This window comes from Ranitomeya imitator, chromosome 10 (assembly GCF_032444005.1).
Source record: "Ranitomeya imitator isolate aRanImi1 chromosome 10, aRanImi1.pri, whole genome shotgun sequence".
NCBI lineage: Eukaryota > Metazoa > Chordata > Amphibia > Anura > Dendrobatidae > Ranitomeya > Ranitomeya imitator.
The window spans coordinates 49,281,649-49,300,429 of NC_091291.1; the positions used below are offsets into that span (position 1 = coordinate 49,281,649).

At 42.5% G+C, this 18,781-nt stretch overlaps 1 protein-coding gene across 1 annotated transcript in view; it reads left to right on the top strand.

Annotated features, from left to right (window-relative positions):
• The first annotated feature begins 4,751 nt into the window (after positions 1–4,751).
• CACNG8 (calcium voltage-gated channel auxiliary subunit gamma 8) overlaps positions 4,752–18,781 on the top strand; it is a 169,616-nt gene continuing 155,586 nt past the window's right edge. Inside the window, exon 1 of the mRNA XM_069740901.1 lies at positions 4,752–5,381. The gene's annotated coding sequence lies outside the window, so the exon portion shown is untranslated. The remainder of the gene's footprint in view (positions 5,382–18,781) is intronic.

Consider the following 18,781-nt stretch of genomic DNA (forward strand, 5'->3'; position numbering starts at 1 on the left):
TACAATAAACCCGAAGAAGTGTGCCTTGGGTAAGGAAGAAGCTAAATACCTAGGCTATATAGTGGGTCGTGGAGAAATAAAGCCCCAAATCAGGAAAGTGGAGGCAATCCAAACGTGGCCGAAACCACTTTCAAAAAAGCAAGTTAAAGCCTTTCTGGGAATTGTGGGATATTACAGGAGGTTGATCCCGAACTTCGCCACAGTGGCTGCGCCTCTGACTGATCTGCTGAAGGGGACAAAATCAGTGATGGTTAAATGGTCCGAAGAGACAGAGTCAGCCTTCCAAGAGTTGAAAGGGGCTCTATGTAAGCAGCCCGTTCTGATGGCCCCAGACTTCAAGAAAGAATTTATTCTTCAGACAGATGCCTCAGATGTTGGGGTAGGAGCAGTCCTTTCCCAAGAGCTACATGGGGAGGAGCATCCCGTTCTCTATCTGAGTAGAAAGCTGTCCTCATCTGAGAAGAACTACTCAGTCGTGGAAAAAGAGTGTTTGGCCATAAAGTGGACACGTTACGGTACTATCTGCTGGATCGTAAATTCAGACTAATATCTGACCATGCCCCACTTAGATGGATGAGGGAAACAAAGGGTAAGAATGCTAGGGTCACCCGTTGGTTCTTAGCCCTGCAGGACTTTAGTTTCCATGTGGAACATAGGGCCGGAAAGCTGCACGGTAATGCGGATGCCCTATCAAGAATCCCTTGTTTAGTTGGGGAAAGTGCCAAGCCCCACGGCTTTAGGCAGAGGGGGGAGGTATGTAGCATGGCTAACGGGTGTGTGGTCGACGGGAGGTATGTGTCACATAGGTACCTTGTCGCTGTAATGCAGCCCGGAATATTTCTTTGTTTTACATAACCATATATTTGTGTTTCAGGACCTGTGGTGATGTCAGACCACATGGCTAATCATGTGATAGATTACTGGGTGTGGATAGTCCTATATAAGACAGGCTAATGCTTAACACAGTAGATATGTGTGGAGGTGAAACCATCCTGAGTGTGTCAAGGCTCCAGGACTGAGCCGGATGAACTGGACACTTGTTTTTCTTTGCCTGAACCAAAGGCTATTTGTTTTCTGTTGTTTTGCCATATGGTTTATGAAGCAATAAACCCAGTGAACTTTAAAGGAACACGCCTCCTGAGTGTCAGCCATCGCACCTGAGTGAGTGGAATCCCTACAATACCAATGAAAAGAATACCAGCAACACCAAAATAGTAAATAATTAAAAATTAATCTTTATTACATAATAAAACATACCAAAATCACATACACCATAATACAAAATAAATAAGATTACACATGGGGATATGGCTGTGTAGACAATCAAAGAGACTGGGTGCAAAAGTTCCCGATCAAACAGTTATCCTACAAGTATTGCATTAAACAAAGCGCCACCAAGTCAGATCAGCACATATTATTATATCAAAATCAATGCTCACTCATGGTAAGTCGGGACTGCAAGATGACCTTCCCACTTGTAAACTTTTGATCAGGGTCATTTGGATGTTTTTGGTTGTCATTATGATTTAAAAAGAAACCACAGTAGTTTGACAATAAATGGCTTCACTCAACCACTAACCATGAGTGGAGAAATAATTTTGGTGTTATGTACTATATAATTGTCTAAGGGTCACTTCCGTCTTTCTGTCTGTCCTTCTGTCTGTCTGTCTGTCACGGATATTCATTGGTCGCGGCCTTTGTCTGTCATGGAAATCCAAGTCGCTGATTGGTTGCGGCAAAACAGCCACGACCAATCAGCGACGGGCACAGTCCGGAAGAAAATGGTCGCTCCTTACTTCCCGCAGTCAGTGCCCAGCGCCCGCATACTCCCCTCCAGTCTCTGCTCACACAGGGTTAATGCCAGCGGTAACGGACCGCGGTAATGCACTCCGTAATCGCTGCTATTAACACTGTGTGTCCTCAACTTTTTACTATTGATGCTGCCTATGCGGCATCAATAGTAAAAAAATGTAATGTTAAAAATAATAAAAAAACAAAAAACCTGCTATTCTCACCCTCTGTCGTCATGTCCTCTCCTCCACAGTGCAAGCGGCAGATTCCGGGGGCCAAGGATGGTATGCAAGAAGGGCCTTCCATGATGTCACGGTCACAGGCGACAGGACTACAAGGGCTCCCTCGGAAGGTGAGAATATGTTTATTTTTTATTTTAACTCTTTTTTAACCTGTTTCATACGTATCTGGGCAATATACTACGTGGCTGGGCAATATACTACGTGGCTGGGCAATATACTACGTGACTGGCCAATATACTACGTGACTGGGCAGTATACTACGTGGCTGGGCAATATACTATGTGACTGCGCAATATGCTACATGGCTGGGCAGTATACTATGTGACTTGCCAATATACTACGTGACTGGGCAATATACTACGTGACTGCGCAATATACTACGTGGCTGGGCAATATACTACGTGGCTGGGCAATATACTATGTGGCTTGGCAATATACTACGTAGCTCTGCTGTATACTATGTGACTGGGAAATATACTATGTGACTGGGCAATATACAATGTGACTGGGCAATATACTATGTGACTGGGCAATATACTACGTAGCTGGGCAATATACTACGTAGCTGGGCAATATACTGTGTGGCTGTGCAATATACTACATGACTGGGCAATATACTACGTCACTGGGCAATATACTATGTGACTGGGCAATATACTACGTGACTGGGCAATATACTACGTGACTGTGCAATATACTACGTGACTGGGCAATATACTACGTAGCTGGGCAATATACTACATGGGTGGGCAATATACTACGTGGCTCTGCTGTATACTATGTGACTGGGAAATATACTATGTGACTGGGCAATATAGTACATGACTGTGCAATATACTACGTGGCTGTGCAATATACTATGTGACTGCGCAATATACTACGTGGCTGGGCAATATACTACGTAGCTGGGCAGTATACTATGTGACTGGGCAATATACTACGTGACTGGGCAATATACTACATGGGTGGGCAATATACTACGTGGCTCTGCTGTATACTATGTGACTGGGAAATATACTATGTGACTGGGCAATATACTACGTGACTGGCCAATATACTACGTGGCTGTGCAATATACTATGTGACTGCGCAATATACTACGTGGCTGGGCAATATACTACGTAGCTGGGCAATATACTATGTGACTGGCCAATATACTACGTGACTGGGCAATATACTACGTGACTGCGCAATATACTACGTGGCTGGGCAATATACTACGTGGCTTGGCAATATACTACGTGGCTCTGCTGTATACTATGTGACTGGGAAATACACTATGTGACTGGGCAATATACTACGTAACTGGGCAATATACTACGTAGCTGGGCAATATACTATGTGGCTGTGCAATATACTACATGACTGGGCAATATACTATGTGACTGGGCAATATACTACGTGACTGTGCAATATACTACGTGACTGGGCAATATACTACGTAGCTGGGCAATATACTACATGGCTGGGCAATATACTACGTGGCTCTGCTGTATACTATGTGACTGGGAAATATACTTTGTGACTGGGCAATATACTATGTGACTGGGCAATATACTATGTGACTGGGCAATATACTACATGACTGGGCAATATACTATGTCACTGCACAATATACTATGTGGCTGGGCAATATACTACGTGACTGGGCAATATACTACGTAACTGGGCAATATACTACGTAGCTGGGCAATATACTACGTGGCTGGGCAATATACTACGTGGCTGGGCAATATACTACGTGGCTGGGCAATGCATCTCAACTGCCTTTCAGCATTCTCATGGACATTTCCTGCCTTCTGACGATTTCTAGCACCCCAGTTGCCTGTCCACAGTATCCAGTATGTCTCCTGTCTGCCTGCGACTTCCAGCAAATCTGCAACCTGTCTCAGGTCTCCCAAACGTCCCATGTTTGCCTCTGACATTCAGTAACTCTGCTACCTGTCTGTGGTCTTCAAGATGTGTCAAGATGTGTCATGTCTACATGTGGGTTTCTGTAATTGTCTGAGGTCTCCAGGACGAATCTGGTCCTCCTGCGGCTTCCAGTAACTCTGCTACCAATTTCCGTGTGCTACACCTGCCTGCAGCACCGAAACCCATGGCCCGTGTGCTCACCTGGACCTTGGGCCTGGAGGATGTACCTCAGCTAGTGAGCCTAACAGTTGACCATCAACCTGTTCAATATCTCGGGAGGGGTGGTCAGACATGCACACTACTATTCCCTTAGAAGATAATGGAGAGCACATTACTCAGGACTGGTGTTTGTCCCAGAGGCCAGACACCCACCAGTGATCCTATAGGTAGGCGAAATATGACATTTATAGCAAAATTGCCCTTATATGCAGTACAATGGTTTCCTTTCTCTAAAATAACATCCAGTCACAGACCAGTGAATCAAACTGTGAAACCATAAGAGTCGCCTAAAAGGTGCGAACGCCTTTTCGCAACACTGTAGTCTCGTGACAGAAAAGCTTTCATCTCCTCTGTAGTGACCTTTCCTAGGCTTTCGCTAGGACTCCACCTTCTAGGCTAAGAAATAGGTTTGCAAACATGATGATGGGAAGCACTTTATTCCGGTAAATGATGTGATCAGAAGACTATTGGAGATGAGCATCTCACGTTGCCATGGAAACCATGAGAGCTGAAGCAGAAGGAACAAAAAAAAAAGGCCTGGCTCCTGCAAATCCATCAAATACAGCAGAATTCACCGGAGTGAATGCATTCTGCAAGTGTAACCCATGCTGCCAGTCACCGCTGAGGAGACTGCAGCTACCGAGCCACTGGCTTCACCCTCTGCCCGTGTGCTCTACCACTGACTATTGCCAGCCAGCATCCTCCATACTGTGCACTGCCTCCTGCCAGAGTCATGGACCAGTCTGCCTGAGCTCCATGCCCCTCATTGTGCCAGCACATGGGAATGTGTGCTGCCAGTCCTCCTCCTCTGTAGGCACCACATTCACCAGCCAACATACATATATTGCTCGCACTCCTTCCAGCCAACATATATGTGTTAGTCGCACTCCTTCCTCCTATCTCTCCTCCCCTCCCCCACCTGGATCCCAGCACTGTGTACATGCTCTCTGCCTCATTCTCTCTCTCCCTCCATCTCTCCCCTGTTCTCTCGTGTACTTTTTTTCACAGTGGTTTCTCCCAGTGACATAATAACAGGATGCTGAAGTCTTTCTCCTTTTCTGCAAAATATCCCCTCTTAAAATAAACGCCATTTCACAGAACCTTCCAGGGCATGAGGGAGAGAGGAGCTAAGACATCCAGGGATTTGTGAAGCATCTCCTGGTGCCCCTTATACACAGACATACATCCCCCATCAAAGCACACCTTATAACAAAGGTAAGAGGCTCGTGTCAATGCCATGGTACCTACCGGACCCGGCTGGCAGCTCCATGGCGCCTTCTGTCTATATGTATACATGCATGCACACACATATATGTACATTTATATCATTTTATGATTGTGTATATGCATGCTATGAATATATATATATATATGCATTTATATGATCTCTGACATGCACATGACCGTTCTTGCTTTGTGTATGCTTTTTACGTATGCTTATTTAGGCGTATGTTATCTATTTGTAAATATTTATATTTATTTTGAAAACAAACCTGTTTTAGAGCGTTACGTACATTTATTCTTCCCAATAACACTGAGATTCATTGTATTGCTTTCCTTTGATTAGAAATGGGCATATCCTTTTTTGGAAAAATGCAACAGATACTTAGTTGCATGTCTAACAATTGGCTTTAGGTGGGATTTTAAGAGGATTTAATAAATGCTGGCAATTATAGAGCGAGGCTGTTCTTGTACGGGGAAATGGCATATATGATGAATCTGCTTATAGTAGAGGTAAGAAATAATAAATATGCTGTATATGATAATAAATATATGCTGTACATATATATATATATATATATATATATATATATATATATCCCATAGAACCTGCTGCTGGGTGAAGCTGACGGCTTCTCATGACTTGATCTTGCTTTGGACATTAAGATTTTTTTGGGAAATTGGAAGTCATAGATATATGATGTATGGAAGAAGCAGTATTTCTAAGATTTATTATCTAAATTCACACACATACACACATATGCATGTAGTGTATATATATATATATATATATATATATATATTATAATGTCTTTAAAGTGTTGTGGAATTAATGGCGCTATACAGGTGAGTAAAATAAATAAATATATATACACATATATATATTCTATATATATATATATATATATATATATATATATATAAATATATTTGTATATATTTATATATATATTATATATATATATATTTTTTTATTCCTTCTAGAACAAGGCTCAGGAAGCGGCTTCGTTTTATTTCCGCTGCCCCTCTGCCTCCTCCCAATCAGTGATTTTTGATATACTGACATGATCGTTGCCATGCAATAAAATGTACATGTGAAGCGAAAGTGCTCCATCCGTCCCTGAAGCATGCTCTGGGCAGGTGGCCACTGGTTTGCAGGAGAGGGGATTTAGGGATTTCACTTTCTCCAGAGACATTGAAGGGCTTTACTCTTGGCGAGCTGCGCTTTTGCTTTGGTGGCAGCTGTGCATTATTAATAAGGCTCCTATAGATACCTTAGTATATACATGTTGTATGCTTTTTTATATATATATTTCTGTACATCACATTCTTTATTTACTTTTCTGATATTCAGATTTTAATGCAAATTGGAAAGTAAGAATCCATTGCTAAGTGTGGAAAATATGGCAAAATTAAGAAGGGAGAAGATAAGGTTTAGATTCGATTTAGATTTAGGTTTAGGTTAGGCTTAGATTAGAGCATGTACGGGGATATGCTGCTGATTATTATGGATACATTACAGTGTTTTAAGTATGTTTCTCACTTAATCAGATATCTATTGATAGATTATTAAAAATGTCATTGATCCCTTACACTTGAGATCCTTTTATTCATCCGTCCCACTGTAACGGTGCTGAGGACCCCTGGGGTCCTGGCCTGAATTCAGCATTATTCCATATTTATCTATTTAATTGTCCTGTCTGCTATAGGGCAGATACAAATCAATAAATAAATGAATAGGCCTTTTAAAATCCCATAGGAATATTTAACTTGTGTTACCCATGCATTTTTCATGATAAACTGCAGCCCCCTACAGGATTTCAAGTGTTAATGAGGTTGCATTTCACAATAGCACATGCCTCATATGTGTATTATAGCATCTTTTCTGCATAGTTGCTCACTAGGGCCAACAAATATTATTTCCATGTCATTCTATGTGCTGTGGGTGAACTCTAAAGGTTTGAGTGTGTGATACCGTATCCAATAACTCGTTTTTCTGCTTCCAGGCTTTCGTATGTTTTGCAATATTTGGTTAAAATACAAGTTAATATTATAAAGTATAACAAATGTATAGGAATAAATGAGCCCAAATAAACCGTGGAGTCTGGGGCTGCCTGTTAGATACGACTGGGCTGTGATCACCAGTTGCTGCCTACCTTAAGGAAAAAGGTGACCTGCTGCCAATAGAAATTGGTCGTATTGGTCAGATGGTTTCTGCTTATTCTGATTTCAATCCTATTTTGATACTTGCTTTTGGATTTATTGATAAGACAGACCAGAACATCAGAATTCTAGCTCATGTATCATTATTTCCATTGATTGTGCTAGAGGGATTTTTTTCTTTCCCCTTTATCTTACCGTCAAGCCTCCAGATGTAGGAATGACGTTATGGGCTTCTCTATTTTTAAGGGCCCAAAAATTGAAAAGAATTGTCTACTTTGGGCAATGACAAGGGTCAGTATCAGGTATTGGGATCAATAGTGAATAGCAACAATTTGCGAAGAATTCTCCAAGGGAAATGAAGAATGACACTTTTCTCTTTGAAATCAATGGGTTTCTCGTGTAATATATGGAGGTACAGGTCCACTGGATTGCAGATTGTCAATACACAGGAGCTACTCCCAATCTGGCCAAAAGACAAGGGGGCACAACTGAAGAGCCTTCTTATATTATCAGGTTTGATGTCCCCTCTTGGGGAATTCTGAGTTAAAAGAGGAGTCCCCGATCTTGACTTTTGACCAAAATCAGGAGTGATATCAAAGAATGTTTCGTCATCTGGACGACCTGTCCTGTCCTTCATTACACAGATATGATTCAATGGGTGCTCTACAATGCCCAATTTCCCCTGCCTGCCCGGTTTTCCTCTAGATTACAGCTGATCACTGGAGGACCCCGTTAAGGAAACTTTCCATTCAACTTGGACCTGCCCTGTTGCCATTTGATATAACATCTCATGCTTGATTAAACCTTCTTCTTCATCTGAAGAAGACCTTAAAAATCCATTTCCTCACTATAACTGCTCGGCACGACATATCTCTTGTTCCGGAACATCAGCTCACGTATTTGTAACGTATACTAGTGAGTGTTTCATACACATTGAAATAGTAATAAAAAAATAACATAAAACATCTCTTTATTAGTTTATTGCCTCTTATCTGGCCGGCAGAGCTTTGTATGCTTTAGAGTCAGGTGGTTTACCTTTATCGGTGACTGGATCTAGTAACATTCTCTTTGGCTGTAGTTTTATAGACACAGAACAATAACTTGAGTAGTCATATCATGAGCATCCCTCCAATTATCCGAGCATTCCTGAATAACTTGCTATTTCTAATGGTGTTCCTGTCCCAATATGCAGTAGATGTAATCATATTACTATATACTTCCAATTAAGAATGTAGTATAGTTCTTCAGAGTTGCTATGCCGCTTACTTCATATGCAAGGCATTGCAGTAGCTTAGATATCCATGGTTATGAGTGACCACTAACAACTAACTAACTGTCACTATAAGAGTGGTTATAACCATGGATACCTAAGCTACTGCCATGCACTAGATGAGGAAAGTGGCATAGCGAATCAGAAGAACTATACTACATTTCTAATTGGAGGTATTTTCTGATATTACTATTACACCTACTGCATATTGGGATAGGATCTTGGAGATGGGAATACCCCTTTAATATTTGCAACTAATTAAAGGGGCAGTAAAGTGGCTCACTGGTTAGCACTGTTGTCTTGCAGCACTGGCATCCTGGGTTCAAATCCTACAAATGACAGCATCTGCACGGAGTTTGTATGCTCTCCCCGTGTTTGAGTGGGTTTTCTCTGGGTTCTCCGGGTTTCATCCCCCACTGCACAGACATACTGATAGGGAACTTTGATTGTGAGACCCAATAGGGGACAGTAATGATAAGGTATGTAAAGTGCTGTTGGAATATCACGGTACTATAAAAGTGAGTAAAATAAATATAAGGGGTTATGTATCCAGGCTAACTGCTTAGGAAGCAGTTCTGTATTGCCTAAAATATCTAAGGAATAGTGTTGAGCGATACCTTCCGATATTTGAAAGTATCGGTATCGGATGGGATCGACCGATATCCAAAAAATATCAGATATCGCCGATACCAATACCCGATACCAATGCAAGTCAATGGGACACAAATATCGGAATGTATCCTGGATGGTTCCCAGGGTCTGAAGGAGAGGAAACTCTCCTTCAGGCCCTGGGATCCATATTCATGTAAAAAATAAAGAATAAAAATAAAAAATATGAATATACTCACCCCTCCGACGAACCCTGGCTGTCACCGCTGCAAGCGTCTGCCTCCGTTCCTAAGAATGCAGAGAGTGAAAGACCTTCGTTGACGTCGCAGTCACGTGAGCGGTCAGGTGACCGGTCACCTGACCGTGACGTCATCGAAGGTCCTTCATTCACTGCATTCTTAGGAATGGAGGTAGACGCTCGCAGCGGTGACAGCCAGGGTTCGCCGGAGGGGTGAGTATATCCATATTTTTTATTTTTATTCTTTATTTTTTACATGAATATGGATCCCAGGGCCTGAAGGAGAGTTTCCTCTCCTTCAGACCCTGGGAACCATATGCACCGCACACGCCGGAGATGACTGGGAACACTTCCGATTCCGATTTCCGATATCGCAAAAATATCGGGACTCGGTATCGGAATTCCGATACAGCAAATATCAGCCGATACCCGATACTTGCAGTATCGGAATGCTCAACACTAGTAAGGAACCATCCACCCTCGCTGCTCTAGTTCAGATACTTTCCATATTCTTCACCTGTCTCCGCTCCCTGCCCCTGAGGATGTTCCCAACCTGGCCAATGTGATGACCAGTACTTGGCTTCAGTGATCACTTCTCCAAGTCGGGGACATCATTGCTAGAGCAGGAATTGGAGGCCAGTTGGATTGGGAAGAGAAGAAACGAGACTTCTGGGTGATTGATAAGATGAATAATGTCTCTTTTAATTTCTTGAGCCATTTTCAAGCTGTCTTGAAAAATGATTTTGGCTACTTGGTTTACACCTTTAAAAACATTTTAAAGAAGAACTGCAGTCAGAAGGATTTTCGAGCTTGTCTTTCTATTTTTTGCCTGAGCCCCACCACTGCCCAGGTGCATTAAGTCTATGGATATTGGCAAGTTAAAGCAACCCGCTTACAACTGAAACTGATCTCTACAGTAGATCTTTACATTATGCCAGATGAGTCATACATATCGAACAGGTTCAATTTCCATTCTACTCCCTTTTTCCTGATCCCTTCCATTTATCACCTAACGGATAGCTGGGAGTTGAATGTAGGCAAAGGGGCCGGATGTAATACTATTGCTATAATGCAGACCAAGCAATAGAAGGGGTTTCCTCGACCGGCCAGTGATTTCACACCTATATGCAGATTTTTGGGAAGGAAGAAGGGTAAAATGGCTGATCTTCATAAGCATACCGAGACAAATTATTCATTTATTTCATTAATAGCAGACTTTTTAACGTTCTTTTAATTGACGGCCTTTAGGGCCCCAGTCTGAATGTTCTGAAACTGATGAAATCAATATTTCTTTTCTGAAACACCCTTAAAATAACTTTGAATTTTTGGTCTTGTACATAATTCATGAGAAAGGAGCTATTAGAGAATATTTCATATTAATTTATAAGTAAAATGGGCAGTAATGATGTAAGTGGAGTCCTGCATCCACATAGGTGCGCTTACCGTCTACTGTAGTGCAGATTCCAGATAAAACAGCAGGCTTCGAATATTTGTCTCGATAAAACATGTTGATGGCTCACTGAAAGCCGTGATCAACGAAACAGGCCAAAATGTATGAGCATACTAAGGTCTGTGCCTGAAACCCTATTTCCGAAACCTTTCTATTTTTCTACCCACTTCTCTTTAGGAGTCTTTGCTTTTGCAATTCGTTTGATTATTATGGAATGCAAAGATTTGCTAAAAATACCCAGCTGCTTTCTAGTCCCCTATTATTGAAGAACAATTTCAACATAAACTAATTGTTATCAAGGAAAAAAAATGATCTTTGGAATGAAAATTGTGATTTCGTTAAACAGTCAGTTAAAGGACCAGTAACTCAAAGCTATAATAGCAAAAGGTTTGTAAAAAGAGTCTCCTCACCCAGTGACCAAGGGTAAAAATGCGCTAGAAAAGTGTAAAGAGAGAAACACGGGGACTACCAGCGCAATAAATTTTGTTATGAGTTTAAATACTCAGATAGGACAAACCCACCACAGAGCCGGACACCTCAGGAGGTTATTAAGGGAACAAGTACAACACAAGGGGCAACACATTGTTTGCGTCCAAGTCCATGAAGAACCAGCTCAAGTAGCCACTCATGGTCGCTAGTGATATGTGACCATCCATGAAAATTATCAACATGAAGTCCAGAGAAACATACTGAGCCTTGGGCACTACTAGTTGATGAAGTGAAAATGGAATACAAAGTAGGTAACGTTAGAGTTATAACATTTATGGAACATGTTTCAAGGCCCGACCGAAGCCTTAATAATAATAATAATTGTATTTATATAGCGCCAACATTTTTCCTAGCGCTTTACAAATTATAGAGGGGACTTGTACAGACAATAGACATTACAGCATAACAGAGATCACAGTTCAAAATAGATACCAGGAGGAATGAGGTCCCTGCTCGCAAGCTACAAACTATGAGGAAAAGGGGAGACACGAGAGGTGGATGGTAACAATTGCTTTAGTTAGTCGGACCAGCCATAGTGTAAGGCTCGGGTGTTCATGTAAAGCTGCATGAAACAGTTAACAGCTTAAGTATGTAGCAGTACAGACACAGAGGGATATTAACTGTATAAAGTGTATGAGAACATGATGCGAGGAACATGATTATAGTTTAAGTTTTTTTTCTTTTTGAATGGTCTGCACAGGGATAGTTAGGCTAATGCATTGAGGCGGTAGGCCAATCTGAACAAATGAGTTTTTAGGGTACGCTTAAAACTGTGGGGATTGGGGATTAATCGTATTAACCTGGGTAGTGTATTCCAAAGAATCGGCGCAGCACGTGTAAAGTCTTGGAGACAGGAGTGGGAGGTTCTGATTATTGAGGATGCTAACCTGAGGTCATTAGCGGAGTGGAGGGCACGGGTAGGGTGGTAGACTGAGACCAGAGAGGAGATGTAGGGTGGTGCTGAGCCATGGAGTGCTTTGTGGATGAGGGTAGTAGTTTTGTACTGGATTCTTGAGTGGATGGATAACCAGTGTAATGACTGGCACAAGGTAGAGGCATCAGTGTAACGGTTGGTGAGGAATATGATCCTGGCTGCAGCATTCAGGACAGATTGGAGAGGGGAGAGTTTGGTAAGAGGGAGGCCGATTAGTAGAGAGTTACAATAGTCCAGATGAGAATGAATAAGTGAGACAGTAAGAGTTTTTGCAGAGTCGAAAGTAAGAAAAGGGCGAATTCTAGAAATGTTTTTGAGATGCAGATAAGAAGAGCGAGCCAGTGATCAGATGTGGGGGGTGAATGAAAGCTCGGAATCAAGTATGACCCCAAGGCAGCGGGCATGTTGCTTTGGAGTAATGGTGGAACCGCACACGGAGATGGCAATGTCAGGCAAAGGTAGGTTAGTAGAGGAAGCCGTGTGATCCTTCTGGATTTACTTTGTATTCTGTCTGGAGTTCACCAACTAGTAGCACCCAAGGCTCAGTATTTTTGTCTGCATATCAGTGACCTAGCATGGGTAGTGCCTCAGGGGCTGTTGTCTTGGGGGCCAAGTCCTATGGCCCCAGAGTGTAGCCCTCTTCCCTCACTGTCCATTGCACTGAGAAGGGATTCTTCTAGGTGTGGTGCTTGGGCACTGTAAGTGACAGACAGGCAGCTCGCGAGGTGACAGTCTGCGACAGCGTTGTCATCTTGGCAAGAACAGCTTTTATTATCAATTTGTCATCATCTGCTGCACTCTTCATAGGCAGTTACTAAGATGACAAAGTTCTCAGTGTAATAAACTGAGCTTTGTCATCATAGTATCTGCCTAAGTGGAGCATAGCAGCTGAAAATCATCTATTTTTCCCTGCTGTGTTATCCAAAGCCAGCAACCAAGCTTAGAGAGGCTGAGCAGCTACTCATTTTTTTATTTTTTACCTACTCTTAGTCCCTTAGGTCTAGAAAAATTGAACATGCAGTCATTTGATTGATTGTACTATACTTTGACAATCTCTATTGAAGCCCAGGCCCTAGAAGTCAACCCATTGGTATTGCGAGGGGGGATTAACACCAGAATGGTTATTTCACTCTATTGCCCCACGTAAATGTCGCTGTCAGCGATCTGCTCTAGCTCTGATTGCTGCTGTTAGATGCAGGTGCCAACTGTATACCATAGCTGCCACATCTATATATATAATTGTCTAAGGGGTACTTCCGTCTTTCTGTCGGCAACTTCAGTCACGGAAATCCCTCGTCGCTGATTGTCTGCCTGTCATGGCTGCCATGACCAATCAGCGATGGGCACAGTCCGATTAGTCCCTCCCCTACTCCCCTGCAGGCAGTTCCCGGCACCCGCTCCGTAATCCCCTCCAGTCACCGCTCACACAGGGTTAATGCCAGCGGTAACGGGCCGTGTGTACCGCACACCGTTACCACTGCTATTAACCCTGTGTGTCCCCAACTTTTTACTATTGATGCTGCCTATACAGACCGCTAAGTCATCTGGGTAATTTTGCAATGCAAACGGAAGATGGCGACAGCCGCGCGCGCATCACCAGAGCGCCGCTGGATCCCAGGCGTGAGTATAGAACTATTTTTTATTTTAATTATTTTTTTTAATAGGGATATGGTGCACACACTGCTAAATACTGCGTGGGCAGTGTTATATACCAAGTGGCTGCTATATACTACATGGGCAGTATTATATACTCGGTGGGCTGTGTGATATACTGCGTGGGCTGCGTTATATACTACATGACTGCTATACACTACGTTTCCTGTGTTATATGTTACGTGGGCTGTGTTATATACTATGTGGGCAGTGTTATATACTGCGTGGCTGCTAGATGCGGCGTGGGCTGTGTTATATAGTACGATGGCTGTGTTATATACTCCGTGGGTTGTGTGATATACTGTGTGGGCTGTGCTATATACTACGTACCCTGTGTTATATACTGTGTGGCCTGTGTTATATACTACGTCGCCTGTGTTATATACTGCGTGGCTACTATATACTGCATGGGTTGTGTTATATAGTATGTGGGCTGTGTTATATACTGTTTGGGCTGTGTTATATACTGCGTGGCCACTGTTATATACTGCGTGGCCTATATTAATGCATCCGGTATTCTACAATATGTATGTATGTATGTATATAGCAGCCACATAGTATATAGCACAGGCCATGTAGTATTTGCAATATACTATGTGGCCTGTGCTATATACTATGTGGTTGCTATATGCATACATACATATTCTAGAATACCCGATGCGTTAGAATCGGGCCACCATCTAGTGCCCTCTATATAGAGCAGTTATCTTCCATACACCCTCACCCATCATGTAGTGTGCCATGTAGTCACATGTTGGGAATGGATTAAAGTGGAAATTTCACCAAATCTTTCTTGTTTAGCTGGACACACAATGAAAAATGGTAGATATTGCAGAGCAGAATAAAATGTTTTATTTTTTTGCTTTTCTCACCTTTCCGTTGCAAAGATTTCAGCAATCAAAGTATTAGGCAACTAAACAGTTAATTTTTTTTCAGTCCAAGTGGGCATTACCAAAGAGATTTCAATGGGGGCCATGTAATGTAATTCTTCCACTTTCTGATACTGACCAATTGTAAGCAGGCGTATATAAATACTTCCTTCTCACCCGCAATGGGAGTAATATTTTTTGTCCTTTCTCCTTCTCGGGTCGTCTACCAGAGGCCTGTGAGTTTGAGGGTTCTGCGCAGGATCTTAGCTGTTCCCAGCATTGCATTTTTCTGGACAGAGAGATCATATGTTGGTCCTGGCATCTGTTGTAGCCACTGCTCCAAGTGCTCCTATCACCATTGAAATCAGTGTTAGCTTTATATATACATATATATATATACTAGATGGTGGCCCGATTCTAACGCATCGGGTATTCTAGAATATGCATGTCCACGTACTATATTGCACAGCCCTTGTAGTATATTGCCCAGCCATGTAGTTTATTGCCCAGCCACGTAGTATATTGCCCAGCCACGTAGTATATTGCCCAGCCATGTAGTATATTGCCCGCCACATAGTATATTGCCCAGTGATGTAGTATATTGCCCAGCCACGTAGTATATTGCCCAGTGGCATAGGATATTGTGCAGCCACGTAGTATATTGGCCAGTTACGTAGTATATTGCCCAGTCACGTAGTATATTGAGCAGCCACGTAGTATATTGCCCAGCCACGTAGTATATTGCCCAGTAACATAGTATATCGCATAGCGATGTAGTATACAGCACAGAGCCACGTAGTATATTGGCCAGTGACGTAGTATATTGCCCAGTGACGTAGTATATTGGCCAGTCACGTAGTATATTGCCCAGCTACGTATTATATTGCCCAGCCAGGTTTGTCACAGTTGAAAAAATAAAAAATAAACATTTACTCACCTTTCCGAAGGCCCCTTGTAGTCCACGGCAGCTTCCGGTCCCAGCGTTGGTATGGGCGCAGGACCTGTGATGACGTCGCAGTCACATGACCGTGATGTCATGGCAGGTCTTTCTGCCATACCATCTTTGCCACCGGAAACTGCAGCGGAAGATGGTGGCCGGCGGCAGCGGCTCAGCGGACTACAGAGGGTGAGTATAGCAGGTTTAATTTTTTTTATTATTTTTAACATTTCATTTTTTACTATTGATGCCGCATAGGCAGCGTCAATAGTAAAAAATTCGGGACACACAGGGTTAATAGCGGCGGTAATGGAGTGCGCTACCCGCGGCATAACGCGGTCCGTTACTGCCGGCATTAACCCTGTGTTAGTGGTGACCGGAGGGGAGTATGCGGGCGACAGGCACTGACTGCGGGGAGTAGGGGACGCCAATTTTTTCCGGACTGTGCCCGTCGCTGATTGGTCCCGGCAGCTATGACAGGCAGCTGGCGAGACCAATCAATGAATGAATAACCGTGACAGAAAGAAAGAAGGACAGACTGAAGTGACCCTTAGACAATTATATAGTAGACTAGCTGAAGAGCCCGGTGTTGCCTGGGCACAGTAAATATCTGTGGTCAGTTATAGCACGTCACTTGTCTTATTTTCCCATCACGCCTCTCATTTTCCCAATCACATCTTTAATTTTCCCCCTCACATCTCTCATTTTCTCCCTCACACCTCTCATTTTCTCCCTCACTCCTCTCATTCCCCCCTAACACTTGTCATTTCGACCTCACATCTGTCATTTTCCGATCACTACACTATTTTCCCTCACTCCTCTCATTTTGCACTCACACCTTTTCATTTTCACCTCACACCTCTCATTTTCACCTCAGTATATACATGTTTGTCATCTCCCTTATATATAGTATACACCTGTATGTCATCTCCTGTATATAGTATATACCTGTATGTCATCTCCCCTGTATATAGTATATACCTGCTGTGTGTCATCTCCCCTGTATATAGTATATACCTGTATGTCATCTCCTCCTATATATAGTATATACCTGTATGTCATCTCCTCCTATATATAGTATATACCTGTATGTCATCTCCTCCTATATATAGTATATACCTGTATGTCATCTCCTTCTATATATAGTATATACCTGTATGTCATCTCCTCCTGTATATAGTATATACCTGTGTGTCATCTCCCCTGTATATAGTATATATCTGTGTGTCATCTCCTCCTGTATATAGTATATACCTGTATTTCATCTTCTATATATAGCATATACCTGTATGTCATCTCCTCCTGTATATAGTATATACCTGTAGGTAATCTGCTCCTGTATATAGTATATACCTGTGTGTCATCTCCTCCTGTATATAGTATATACCTGTATGTCATCTCCTCCTGTATATAGTATGTACCTGTATGTCATCTCCTCCTTTATATAGTATATACCTGTGTGTCATCTCTCCTGTATATAGTATATATCTGTGTGTCATCTCCCCTGTATATAGTATATACCTGTGTGATCTCCTGTATTAGACCTCATTAACACGTTATTTGCTCAGTATTTTTACCTCAGTATTTGTAAGATAAATTGGCAGCCTGATAAATCCCCAGCCAACAGGAAGCCCTCCCCCTGGCAGTATATATTAGCTCACACATACACATAATAGACAGGTCATGTGACTGACAGCTGCCGTATTTCCTATATGGTACATTTGTTGTAGTTTGTCTGCTTATTAATCAGATTTTTATTTTTGAAGGCTAATACCAGACTTGTGTGTGTTTTAGGGCGAGTTTAGTTTGTCAAGTTGTGTGTGTTGAGTTGTGTGTGGCGACATGCATGTAGCGACTTTTGTGAGATGAGTTTTGTGTGGCAACATGCGTGTAGCAACTTTTTGTGTGTCGAGTTGCATGTGACAGGTTAGTGTAGCAAGTTGTGTGCAGCAAGTTTTGCGCATGGCGAGTTTTGCGCGTGGTGAGTTTTATGTCTGGTGCCTTTTGAGTATGTGCAAGTTTTGTGTGAGGCAACTTTTGCATGTGTTGCAAATTTTGTGCATGTGGCAATTTTTCCGCATGTGCAAGTTTTGCGTGTGGCGAGTTTTCCATGAGGTGAGATTTGCACTTGTGGCGAGTTTTGCGTGAGCCTATTTTTTGCATGTGGCGAGTTTTGCGCGTGGTGAGTTTTGAGCGGCGACTTTTGTGTTTCGACTTTTATGTGGCGAGGTTAGTGTATGTGTGGTGAAATGTGTGCTGAGGGTAATATGTGTTCAAGCACGTGGTAGTGTGTGGCGCATTTTGTGTGTGTGTTCATATCCCCGTGTGTGGTGAGTATCCCATGTCGAGGCCCCACCTTAGCAACTGTACGGTATATACTCTTTGGCGCCATCGCTCTCATTCTTTAAGTCCCCCTTGTTCACATCTGGCAGCTGTCAATTTGCCTCCAACACTTTTCCTTTCACTTTTTCCCCATTATGTAGATAGGGGCAAAATTGTTTGGTGAATTGGAAAGCGCGGGGTTAAAATTTCACCTCACTACAAAGCCTATGACGCTCTCAGGGTCCCGACGTGTGACTGTGCAAAATTTTGTTTCTGTAGCTGCGACGCCTCCAACACTTTTCCTTTCACTTTTTTCCCCATTATGTAGATAGGGGCAAAATAGTTTGGTGAATTGGAAAGCGCGGTGTTAATATTTCACCTCACAACGTAGCCTATGATGCTCTCGGGGTCCAGACGTGTGACTGTGCAAAATTTTGTTGCTGTAGCTGCGACGCTTCCA